The sequence below is a fragment of the Bombyx mori genome, chromosome 1 (assembly GCF_030269925.1).
Source record: "Bombyx mori chromosome 1, ASM3026992v2".
Classification (NCBI taxonomy): domain Eukaryota; kingdom Metazoa; phylum Arthropoda; class Insecta; order Lepidoptera; family Bombycidae; genus Bombyx; species Bombyx mori.
In genome coordinates this window covers 13224578-13238238 of record NC_085107.1, presented here as the reverse complement: position 1 = coordinate 13238238, position 13661 = coordinate 13224578, and the positions used below count along the sequence as shown (strand labels likewise).

The window sequence follows — 13661 nt, the reverse complement described above, 5'->3', positions numbered from 1 at the left end:
GTTAGGATCATATTATCTGTAAATTTCCCATTATAACCCCGTCTACTCATGACCTATATAAACTCTCTATAGTTCCCAACAGGCATAATGAAATCCTTTCTCCTCCCTATCCTTTCCTCGTAATCCACCAGAAAGAGTTCAGGTACATAGAGGCTGAATGCCCGAAGACCAGCAAATGGTATCTATGCGAAGAAAAACGGAACCTCCAGAGTCGATCAACTGAAGATTGTATCCAGCAGCTCATTACGACTTAGCAACGAGGTGCCACTTGTCACCCTGTATCGGTGGCGTACGAAGCATTGGACGAGAGGCATTACACCATCAGCTTCCCCACTCCGACGAAAGTACATCTCTCCTGTGGCCAACACCTGTACCAAACATTGCAAGGGAGCTACTTAGCCATAGTCTCACACCTATGTTATCTGGAGACACCGCAGTTCACCATCATTAGCACCAATAACCGACTAAGAGGACAAGCTGTAAAAATCATCAATCTACCCAGTAATGTCGTCGTTGCGTCCAACATCTGCACCAAAATTGACACTAAACTCCGTTGACCTGAACAACCTACATCAAATCAGCACAACAGTCTCCGCGCAGCTTCCGATGAGACCACATAGAGACACCGACTATAGCTTTTATCACACTACGATACCCTTCTATGTAATACTGTTAAGTGCATGTACACTAATTAGTGACCTTTACTATCGCAAGTGCCACTCCAAGCTGCGAATAAAATCGTCACCACAAGTGGTAGAAGAGGGACAACCAGAGTTACAGGCCGTCTACGCCCTTCCCATGGCCAGAAGGATTGACCCGAATCATCCCCCAGGTCAATTCACGACCAAAGTCGCAAATAGTCGCTGTTCTACGAGGGGAGGTGTTACGCAAGACTAGTACATGGAAATCGCTCACATGCATTTTCTGGTAACAGCCACTACCAGTGTTGCGCAAGGCTAGTGCATGGAAACCACCAGTAGGCATTTTCTGGTCAACGATCGCCGTCTGACACGAGGCGCACTGTCAGCACAACGGGAGTAGCCCACGTGACCAGCAATAAGACAGCACTCTTGGATCTTGATTCGATTAAGACACACTAGCTTAGGTTAACTTAGTATACTTTTAAATTGTAATTCTTTTAATTAAATTTAGTTTAAATAAACGATGGTTTTTTTTGCAACCTCCGGCTGTAGCAACCGTCATTAAACTGTAAACACTTATTATTTATATTTAGATTTTAGTTTCTGTGTATATATTTTATAATAGGGTTCGTTTTTTTACTTTGATTCTACATATAAATGAACCTGAAGACTCGAAGGCTTCTCCCCCTGCGGTTGCACATTATGTTACTATAAATTGTAACTCTAGTATGGATACTGATGGGTCAAATAGCACGTCGATTTTAAGACGTAAAAGAAATACGCATAAGATTTGCAGACTGCAATATAAAAAAAAGGAAGAGGTATGCGTCCGATATATCAAAACGAATCTGAAATCGGATCGTATTGATATTCACCACTATACAAACTGATTTTAGAAAACGTATCTCGGCAGAAATTAAATCAACACGACATATCAAAACAACGACGAAAATACAAACAAATATAAATCTAATCATCGTGCAATGGTTTTCCATTGGTAGTTTTGCAAACCAAACCAATATTTGAAAACTTACTAACTCTTTCACTCTGCCAATCGATCGCTTAATTAGAATGAGAGCAAGCGAATGTCATTAGGGTTCGCGTCCTTTCATTTTAACTAAGCGATCGTTTAGCGCAGTGAAAGAGATGAAGCGAATTGTTATGTTTTGAATTTTGGCGGTTTCTAAGATTGAAATGAAACAGAATTACAAGGGACAGGGAATATACCGACAGATCTATATCAGAATGCAACTAATTTCATGATAATATTACGCAATACTTGATGAAAGTTCAAGTTTTGTGTTTCATAGATTTTTGAATTATTGGAGTTTTGATGCATACTTGACCTTGGTGTCACGTGCGGTGTGCGCGTAATGTGATTTTTGTGTGTTCGTGAACTATGTAATTAGATAGGTATTTTATGATTTCTTAACCCTTTAATTCGCAATGTTGTATGTGAACAACATAACCGATAGAAAATTTCAACAACATAAATAACTATTTCAATGCTCACAATTTTCAATATTGTAGCAAAAATTAAACACTACTGAAAATAAAATATGGAACGTCACTAAGTGTCATTGAAATAACATTTCAAATAGCGTCGAGACTACCAGCACCTTGTCTCGTTGCATGTTTTTTTTTTATTACTTTAAAGCAACAATATTGCTTATTATGTGCTAATATTTACCTCTCAGATACCTACAGTTATGATTTTTGTGTAAAACCTATAGTAAAAATCTGTAAAAAGAAAATATATGTTTGTAAAAGAGTATGTTGTTGGGCGACGTACGTATGTTGTACGCGAAGAGTATGTTGTTGTAGACATTGCGAAGTATTGAGAAAAGTAATGTGTGTTATGTGTGTTGTTGACAGACAACGCTATCCCTTTAGTTCTATTGACGATTTATTTTAAAACTGTTTTTTCATTTCATTGGGTTTTTTTTTTATTATTGGAGTAAAAGGCTCAGGTTCCCTAAAATTGCCGATGTTGAGCCACTAAAAAAATATGAAAAAGTAGAAAATACCTCCATTTTCGCGATAACACAAGTATGAACGACGATTGGTATTTTAAAGTTCGTCCAATCCGTCCGTAGAACGGATCCGAGAGAACTGTTTACAACTCGAAGAAGAAGGGCGGCATAAAGAATAAACTTGCAACGATTTACATCATTTTTTTACTTTCTTAGAATTAATTCGTCACCTATGGCATTTTCAGTTTGGGAACTATAAAAAAAGAATCGTATGAGAGGCTGTGATACAAAAATGTCTACAAAATCATTAAAGGCAAGGAAAACGAGGCTGTTACTGTTCTTCTATTTATATCAGCTTCTGGGAAGAGTTAAGACTTTGCCTCCTTGTGTAATCCTTTCCTATATAAGACCGCCAAAAGATATTATAAATAGTATGCCTGCGGGATGACTGTTAGGAAAGTCAGAAACCGGGTGGATGAAGTCAGATATATTTTAAGATTATATTGTCAAAGGATTCGATAAATGGGTGGAAGAACAAACCATTCCAAAACCCCAAAACCAGTTCTCGTTTTTGTTGATGGACATAAAAGCCACTTAACACTGCGACTCAGTAAATATTGCAATGAAAACGGTATCATCCTTTACGCACTTTCAACAAATGCGATACATTTGATTCAGCCTGGAGATGTAAATGTTTTCAAATCTTTGGTCAGAATGGAAAAAAACAGTGCATATATGGGCAACTGAACCAGAAAATATTAATAATGTACTGACAAATTTAACGAATTCTCCACTGCTTAAAAAGTTGTAGAGAAAGAAAGTTTGCCAGTAACTATCTAAAGACTTCCATCCCAGCGCAGGGGTCCGCCAAGGATGCATAACGTCACCGCTCTTGTTTAATGCTTACACGGAACTTATAATGCGCATTACCCTTGAGGACTGGGCTGACGGTGTTGTAATTGGCGGATGCAGGATAGTGAATTTACGCTATAGAGATGATACGACCTTGTTTGCGTCTGAAGCTTGGCATATGGAAGAACTACTTCTCAAAACGGAGCGCGTAAATCAAGAGTTCGGATTGAGATTTAATCGCAGTAAGACCAAAATGATGATTGTAGACCGAGCCAATAACAACTTGCAAGACATTACTCAGATTGCGAACTGCGAGGTCATCCAATCCTACATATATCTTGGAGTCTTGATATCGAACAATGGCAGTTGCGTAGATGAAGTAAAGCGGCGTATGGCGATCACAAGAAATGCAATGGACAGTCTGAAGAAGATATGGCAGAACAGAAGCGTTACCAAAGCCACAAAGATTCGGCTCGTACAAACTCTTGTTTTCCCCATATTCCTATACGCTGCGGAGACGTGGACTTTGCGGCAGGTCGAGAGAAAGAAGATTGATGCTCTGGAGATGTGGTGCTGGAGACGAATGCTTGGTATTTCATGGACCGAACTTCGTACCAATATCTCCATTCTTCGAGAACTCCGCATTAAGCAGCGTCTTTCGCCGCTCGTGCATGGACGCATACTATCATTTTTTGGACATGTCTCCCGGCGAGGAAATGACTCCATAGAGCGCCTTGTTGTTCAGGGCAAAGTAGAAGGCACCAGACCGTATGGAAGGGTGCCCATGCGATAGACCAACCAGATCAAGTCGGCAGTTGGCGGCTGTTTGCATGAGCGGAACAGGCTCACCACAAACCGGGAGGAGTGGCGATTGCTCGTGAGGCGCATAACATCTGCCCACAACAATGATGCTGGATGACTACCACGACCGCTCTGACAAGAGTGATACGACATACGAAGAGTAGTAAAGTTGCTAAAAATACCAAGTGACTTTCTAGAAATGACTTTTATCAGGAGAGACGACTTAGAAAGATTAAGGAAACAAAAACACATTGACGTAGAATGTAAATGTTTTGTTTATAGTATTAATAAATATAACTAGTCAGGTCATAAGTACTGTCACACAGTAAAAACTTTTCTTTTAGAATGCTGGCCACAAACAAGTTTATTGAATTCGAATTTCGAATTGTTCATGAAAATAAAAATGTATACTTTTACAATTTTACTCATTTTTAAAAATGTAGTGGACGCTTAAAGAAGACCGTGTTGCAGTTATTGCGTTGCATCGTTGCGGTTCCGCGCCAATTTAAATTTTTAACATACTGGAAAATTTTAATATAACCAAAAGATTCGTTTATCGTACCATCAAACAATACAATGAAGACTCTAGTGTAGATGACAGGTCAAGAAGTGGTCGCCCTCGGTCTGTTAGGACTCCAGCAGTGATAAAAGCTGTGAAGACGCGAATTCAAATAAATCCCAAACGTAAGCAGAAACTGTTGGCCCTTCAGATGGGGTTAAGCAGAACCACGGTGAAAAGGGTGTTAAATGAAGACTTAGGGCTTCGGGCATATCGAAGGAAAACAGGACATCGTTTGAATGCTCTATCGTCTAATGGACCTGAGACCCCTTCAGATGGGGTTAAGCAGAACCACGGTGAAAAGGGTGTTAAATGAAGACTTAGGGCTTCGGGCATATCGAAGGAAAACAGGACATCGTTTGAATGCTCTATCGTCTAATGGACCTGAGACTGAAGAGATGCCGCGCTTTGTTGAAGCGGTACGCGGGAAAAAAATATCGGGAAATTCTTTTTTCGGATGAAAAATTTTTTACCGTAGAAGGGAGCTACAACAAACAAAGTGTGTACAGTAGTGAAGAAGCGAGCAACCGTATTCCGCGTGTCCGACGAGGTCATTTTCCATCCTCGCTCATGGTATGGTTGGGAGTTTCTTATTGGGGCTTAACAGAGGTACATTTTTGTGAGAAAGGTGTAAAAACGAATGCAGTTGTGTATCAAAATACAGTCTTGACGAACCTTGCGGAACCTGTTTCTCATACCATGTTTAATAACAGGCACTGGGTATTCCAACAAGATTCGGCGCCAGCTCATAGAGCGAAGAGCACACAAGACTGGCTGGCGGCGCGTGAAATCGACTTAATCCGGCACGAAGACTGGCCCTCCTCCAGTCCAGATTTGAATCCGTTAGATTACAAGATATGGCAACACTTGGAGGAAAAGGCGTGCTCAAAGCCTCATCCCAATTTGGAGTCACTCAAGACATCCTTGATTAAGGCAGCCGCCGATATTGACATGGACCTCGTTCGTGCTGCGATAGACGACTGGCCGCGCAGATTGAAGGCCTGTATTCAAAACACGGAGGTCATTTTGAATAAACTTTAGTGTCATAAGAATCTATGTTTTGTTAAGTTCATTTTGGTATATGAATGGTTACATAATGAATAAACTTGTTTCAATTATTTTACATTAAACATGTGACAGAATTTATGACCTGACTAGGTATATTATACATTAACCTTGACTTTAAGGCACAATTTACGCGAGACGAATTTGTGACAAGTTGAAAGATTTTTGTGAATGTTATAAAATAAAAGAACTATGAATAGTGAAAAATGATGAGAATGTAAGTTTTATTAAAGATTTGTTAATTAAGGATTGGACCGGTCCTTGAATTTATATATTAAAAGGTGTTAAGAGAATTACAAGTGATGAAGAAAAGAAACATATTTTAATAACTTTCATTTATAACCTACCAGCGGTCATGCAGGTGGTATGCGTAGAATGATAACTAACATAAAGAGATATTTTTACTGGCCAGGCTTAAACAATGAAGTGATAGAATAGAGAATGAAATGTGGAAATATATTAAAGAACCCATGGAGATCACTACAACTTTTTCAAATTCGTTCGAGGAGATTTATATCGATATAGTTGGTCCTCTGGAGAAAGATCTACAAGACAATTGTTATATTTTAACTCAGTTTGAGCTTACAAAATTTGTAGAACTACAAAACAAAGAGTAAGTTTATAAGTTCTCCAAATGATAATGTAAGTTTACATCCTGTCATTTTTGGTAGATTTTTAAAACATAATAGCTTCCAAAATATAGTGAATGGTAGTTTTAAAAAATTGGCAGAAATAGACTTTCTCTAGCTTTTGAGAACTATTCAGATGCCAACAATTTTATTCAAAATTGTATATTACCAGCAAACAAATATAAAGCTCTAATACCTACTTTCAACATCAGTCGAATGGGAATTGTAAGAGGGATTCCTATTGATTTAAGGCCACAGCAAATAATTGAGAAAGTTACTGTACCAAAGGTGTGATAGAATTTTAAAAACTAGGAGATTAAAAGTAAAGAAAACTATAGATGATAAATACTGTGTTTAATTATACAGAGACAGTGGTCATTACATTTGACGGACAAATTTTACCAAGTAGGATATATATGTGTTATACAGCTTTGCCTGTAGATTTATATATTATATTTACCCAACCATACAATGTTATAATTCCTGCTGTTTTATGGTCATGTTAAGGGCCATTGTAGATCTAAACCACTGTTGAGTGAAATGAAACGTACAATGTAATAGATGAGACAAAAATGTGATAACAAATTATATCTTTTCTCTCTCTCTCTCGCTTAAAATATGTAATGGCGGAATATAACGTGTAATGTGTGTGTCTCTAAAATAAAACTCGTTAACAATATTGCGTATTGCCTTTAATTAAAATGTCCTTCAAGTTATGGGCCCAGGCACATAATTAGATTGAATAAAAGTGTACGCAAGAAGTAATTACTGCCAAAAAAAACATCAACGTGAAAAAACAAGTGACGCCGCACGCCGCGTGCTTGGAGGTTAAAACCTTGCCGGGCAAGATATTCCTTGTTTCTGGTTGAAACAAGGCAAGAAGAAGTAAAATCAAAATGGATTCATCATTACACGGACAGGAAGCAATAAAATTGGAAGGTTCCAAGAATTGGAATATATGGCAATTCCAGACTAAGGCCAGGGCTTGTATGACATAGTAAGCGGCACTAAGATAAAACCTGATAATGATGCCGACCGTACGCGTTGGGAAACTAGTGATGCAAAAGCACAGACTTTGCTTGTTACAAGAATGTCTGAAAATGTCATGGTACATATTTTGTCATGTGAAACGTCGGCCGAGATGTGGCGAAAATTACTTAGTGTGTATGAACAAAAATCAGACGAGCATTCATATTGTTCAGCAAAGATTCTTTAAATTTAAATATGAAGAAGGTGTAGAGATGTCTACGATTTTATCAAAGATACAGGAAATGAAAAATCAGTTGAAACAGCTTGGTTAAGAATATCGGATAAGCTCGTAATAACGAAAGTTTTGATGTCGTTACCAGATCAATACAAATATTTTGTATCTGCTTGGGAATCGGCACCTGATGATAAGCAGACATATGACAACTTAATAGCCAGGTTGCTAATAGAAGAGGAAAGAATAAAGGAGAGAAGCGGCGGTGAAAGTGCGCAATCATCCTCTACACTGCATTTGTTGCTAAGAAAAACTTTAATAAAAAATTGGTGAAGTGCTTTAAATGTAATAAACTAGGACATTTTCCAAGTGAATGTAGGTTTAATCAAAGTGCAAGTTCTAACAATTATCATAACCGCTTAATTGCCCCGTAGACTACCAGTCTGCAAAATTCTGCACCTTATTATGCCCCGTAGACCACTAGTCTACAAGATTTAGGACCATTAAATTGCCCGTGTGGACTAGTGGTCTACAAGCCCTCTTGACTTGACCTTCCTCTAGTTTTATGAATTTTATCCGACTTGCTCGTTCATTAGTGTGTTTATATATATATATCTTTCCTGCTTCTTTGATAAATTTCCAACCAGATAAAACCAATAGACCGTATTCCAGTCCTGGAAAAAATTATAAAAAAACAAAGTTGAAGTTGTCATTTGCAAATGTGTGGTTCGCGTGTGCTGTGATTTATGTGTTGTGCCGAATTGTGAAGAATTTTAATACTTACGGTGAGTACTAGGCTGCACTAAAAGTATCGGGAATGGAATATTTCCACTGTTCCTGTTTTAAAAATCGAATACCATTTATTTATTTAAAAAAAGATTCTCGGTCTTGTCACGAGGTTTTGTCAAACTTGTTTAGTCGTTGAGAAAATGGAATTGACTCGAGAAAATTCAAGAGCGATGATTTATTATGACTTTCGAAGTGGATTAACACAAAAACAGTGTGTTGACTGGATGATTTCTGCATTTGGTGATGAAGCCCCATCCAAAACCACAATTTATCGCTGGTTTGCTGAGTTTCAACGTGAACGTGTCAAGCTCAGTGATGATCCCCGTCAAGGTCGTCCAAAAACTGCAGTCACCCAAGAAAACGTTGATGCTGTGCGTAAGCTGATTGAGGAAGATCGACATGTGACATACCGCGAAATTCAGGCAACTTTAGACATTGGCATGAGTCAAATACAAATAATCTTGCATGAACAATTAGGTGTAAAAAAGTTGTTTTCCCGATGGATACCGCATTCGCTCTGTGAAGAGCAAAAAGCGGCTCGCGTTACTTTGTGCGTCAGAACTCTCGAAAGATTCCACGCAGGATCTTCAAATGCTGTATACAACATTGTATCAGGTGACGAATCCTGGATATACGCGTACGAACCCGAAACAAAAAACCAGTCACGAGTTTGGGTGTTCGAAAATGAGTTAAAGCCATCCAAAATTGTTCGTTCACGGAGTGTTGCAAAAAAAAAATGGTGGCCACGTTTGTCTCCAAAGCCGGCCATGTTACGACTATTCCTCTTGAGGGACAAAGAACGGTTAATGCAGAATGGTATGCTAGCATTTGTTTGCCACAGGTTGTTTCTGAACTCCGTAAAGAGAACTGCAACCGCCGCATCATCCTACATCACGACAATGCGAGTTCTCACACCGCGCACAGAACAAAAGAGTTTTTAGAGCAAGAAAACATAGAATTATTAGAACATCCGCTGTACAGCCCCGACCTAAGCCCTAATGATTTCTATACTTTCCCTAAAATAAAGAATAAATTGCGTGGACAGAGATTTTCATCACCTGATGAAGCTGTGGGCGCCTACAAAACGGCCATTTTGGAGACCCCGACTTCCGAATGGAATGGTTGTTTCAATGATTGTTTCCATAGTATGGAAAAATGTGTCAAATTTCGCGGAGAATACTTCGAAAAGCAATAAATACATTTTTAAATAGTAATGTTGTGTCACTTCGTTAATTCCCGAAATTTTCAGTGCCGCCCTCGTAATAAGATTATATTAGGTAATGAAGCGCGTGTTCTGAGGCTTCGTATTTTACCACCTAAACACTTTGTGACTCGAAGTGGACGTGTAGTTAAACAGCCTTTAAGATTATTAGACTAGTATTAAATGTAATGTTGTTATATTAACGACGATGAAAAATTTTATATTTTAAGTAATATAATATTAACCATGTAGTTACATTACGTGTAGTAGTTATTAGATACCTAAATATACATTATAAAGTAATGGGATTGTATCTGTTTACGCATCAACTAGACATGTGTAAGTAATGCGAGTGATATTACTCCGGTAATATTACTCTACGATGTAATGCAACATCACACATTACGCGAAGGAAACAAACATCACACTATTACCCACAGAACACTATTACTTCTAGCGAAGCTATCACCGAGCATATTTCTTTCTTTGTCGTGTAATGTTGCTTAATACACGAACGGAACCGAGCGAGCGAGACAGACCGATCTACGCAAAAGAAATGAGCAAGCGACACGGAATTATTTCTAGTGATTTTGACCCGTATGCCCTGGCCTCTAGGTACATTTTTATACCTATGGTACGTATGAATTTTAGTATAGGTATTTGTGTGAATATTTTTCATGCGGCCAGCCGGTAGTTCCCCGCAAGTAGTTACTTAATTTTTTATTCAGAACTTTTGTAAAATCGCTAGTCGCTCGTAATTGCTTAGTAATATTTCATATTAATTTTTGTGTTTGAATTACTTAAGCACTTGTTTGAAGATAGTTTTATTATTTGTTTTAATGCGTGTTTAATAAGTGAAAGAAAGAATGGCGTCTAAATCAAAGTACAGTCCTCTTTGGATGCACTTTGAGGAGACCGCGCCGAAACAATGCGTCTACTGCTGTCGTACATTAACATTATCGTCGAGCTCAATTTGCAGTCTAAGTCGCCATATGAAATCCGTTCATCCCACAATAAATTATATTAAGTAAAAAATAAAATTATTATATTATTAAGTAAGTCAATCTCTGTCAAGAAATATAACAGTGTATTACAATACAAAGTATGAACACATCACTTAGGTAATGATTCGGGTGTATAGATACAATGTATTCGTCACAGTATCTATTGAACGCACCGAGTAATGTGTAATGTTTTCGAGTAATATCACCTGTCTGTAAAAGTGATGTCATATCACATTACATTGGGAAGTGATGTTTTGCGCAAGTCTAGCATCAACTCCTCTTTCGTGAAGTCGCTAAAGACGGAGGCAGCGCGGCGAGGGAGGAGGCGGCGAATTGGAGGAATGGTGCTAGCTCCGCGTCGCGTAAAATACACAACTATCATTTCTCAACGGGACTCAACAGCTACAAGATGCGCAATATGTACAATATAAAATCATTTAATAGTATTTCATAATTGAACGGTATAAGTCACAAACCACCCAATCACAAATAAGTCACAAACCACCCAATCACAAAGGAGATACAGGCTGAAAAAATCACATTCAAGGTCAGTATCCATTTACGTGAATATATAAGTCGGCGCGTATTTTTATAAACCATTAGTTCATGCCTAATAAAGATGGGACGACAAACAACAGGTGCAAGCATTCATCGAAAACAACACGTGCAAGCTAAGAGTCGTAAACAACATCGTCCCACCACGACACATTACTATAAAAACGCTCCATTGTTGTCTCTCGAGCTCAGTAGTAGTTAGTTAGTAGTAAGTAGAAAAAAAAAAAAAAAAAAAAAAAAAAAAAAACAAGCAGAGGACAGCAGCCGGCGCCGGGGTGACTCCTCCACGGGCATCAAGCTGTCGCTTAAGATCAAGCCCATCGTATTATGTTTATGTATATATTTTTGTCGATGTGGAGTGCGCCGAACGCGCATACGAACAGCCCCCCTAATCCCGTCTTGCAACATTTCACCCCTGCCCTGTGTGGCAGGGAGCTTCGTTCCGGGCAGTGGGGTTTGCCCCGAGGCCCGTTCCATGCTCCCGAAAGGGGGTACGACGACCCTTCTTCTTCTTCTTCTCGAGCTCAGAAGCGAGCGAGTCGCCGTATCAGACGGAACGCTCCTGCGTAATATACGCTCTGAGTTAACATTTCTGGTTTTATTGACTTACGAAGACCGCCCGCTTACCATGTCGCTACCCGAAAGTGGAAATACTCCAACATATATACTTAAATTAAGGTACATAAATATTTTGTTAAAAGTACTTGCATCAACTATTATTTATATAGTTGTATTCAATTATGTTGAAATTCACGTGTACAAATTCAACTTTAATCGTATCGCACGTACCTAGTATTTAGGCCCAATTCTGACAACAAAGCATTTTAGTTGTTATAGCTGATCACATTTGGAATTTATACAGTAATTGTTTATTAGTTTTGTGAATCAGTCTATTAGTCACAATGGGTATCAACGAGAACAAAGATAATACTGCTATTGCCCAAGCGCAAGTTGTCACTGGACATCTCGATAATAACATCAACAATTTTGGTATGGTGCTCATAGTTATCGCGGTACTATTATCAGTAATTGTGTGCTATGGAGTCCGGATTCACTGCCATTGGAAAATAAAAAAACTGGTTAAAGAAAGAATTGACGATGGGGCACAGCAATCCGCCAGTAGTCAGGGTACAAGCTGTGTAACAGCAGCCCGCCACTAACGCTGCTGTTACGGCCGGTTATATTTAAACTGAACATGGAAAAGCTTATGAAGTGTTTATAATGAACTCAATTTTATTCAATAAGTTAGCATTTATCTATCTAATGTCCCAATAGAGAGATTTGTATGAAGAATTTTATTGTTAACAGTGTTTTGTTTACGTAACAATTCTTGTGAACGTAGTCTAATACTTGCGATTCGTGCAAGTCGCCATATTACATTACCGATGACTTGGTACCCGCTGTTGTGACACAGTGTGTTGTTAACTACTAAGATGATACTAGGCTGCACTAAAAGTATCGGGAATGGAATATTTCCACTGTTCCTCCATTGAAAACTCCTTGGTTTTAAAAATCGAATACCATTTATTTATTTAAAAAAAGATTCTCGGTCTTGTCACGAGGTTTTGTCAAACTTGTTTAGTCGTTGAGAAAATGGAATTGACTCGAGAAAATTCAAGAGCGATGATTTATTATGACTTTCGAAGTGGATTAACACAAAAACAGTGTGTTGACTGGATGATTTCTGCATTTGGTGATGAAGCCCCATCCAAAACCACAATTTATCGCTGGTTTGCTGAGTTTCAACGTGAACGTGTCAAGCTCAGTGATGATCCCCGTCAAGGTCGTCCAAAAACTGCAGTCACCCAAGAAAACGTTGATGCTGTGCGTAAGCTGATTGAGGAAGATCGACATGTGACATACCGCGAAATTCAGGCAACTTTAGACATTGGCATGAGTCAAATACAAATAATCTTGCATGAACAATTAGGTGTAAAAAAGTTGTTTTCCCGATGGATACCGCATTCGCTCTGTGAAGAGCAAAAAGCGGCTCGCGTTACTTGGTGCGTCAGAACTCTCGAAAGATTCCACGCAGGATCTTCAAATGCTGTATACAACATTGTATCAGGTGACGAATCCTGGATATATGCGTACGAAACAAAAAACCAGTCACGAGTTTGGGTGTTCGAAAATAAGTTAAAGCCAACCAAAATTGTTCGTTCACGGAGTGTTGCAAAAAAAAAATGGTGGCCACGTTTGTCTCCAAAGCCGGCCATGTTACGACTATTCCTCTTGAGGGACAAAGAACGGTTAATGCAGAATGGTATGCTAGCATTTGTTTGCCACAGGTCGTTTCTGAACTCCGTAAAGAGAACTGCAACCGCCGCGTCATCCTCCATCACGACAATGCGAGTTCTCACACCGCGCACAGAACAAAAGAGTTTTTAGAGC

At 38.8% G+C, this 13661-nt stretch overlaps 1 protein-coding gene across 3 annotated transcripts in view; it reads right to left on the bottom strand.

The window, feature by feature from the left end:
• The window catches only part of LOC105841769 (uncharacterized), a 139058-nt gene that overhangs the window by 53490 nt on the left and 71907 nt on the right, over positions 1-13661 (bottom strand). The window lies entirely within an intron of this gene.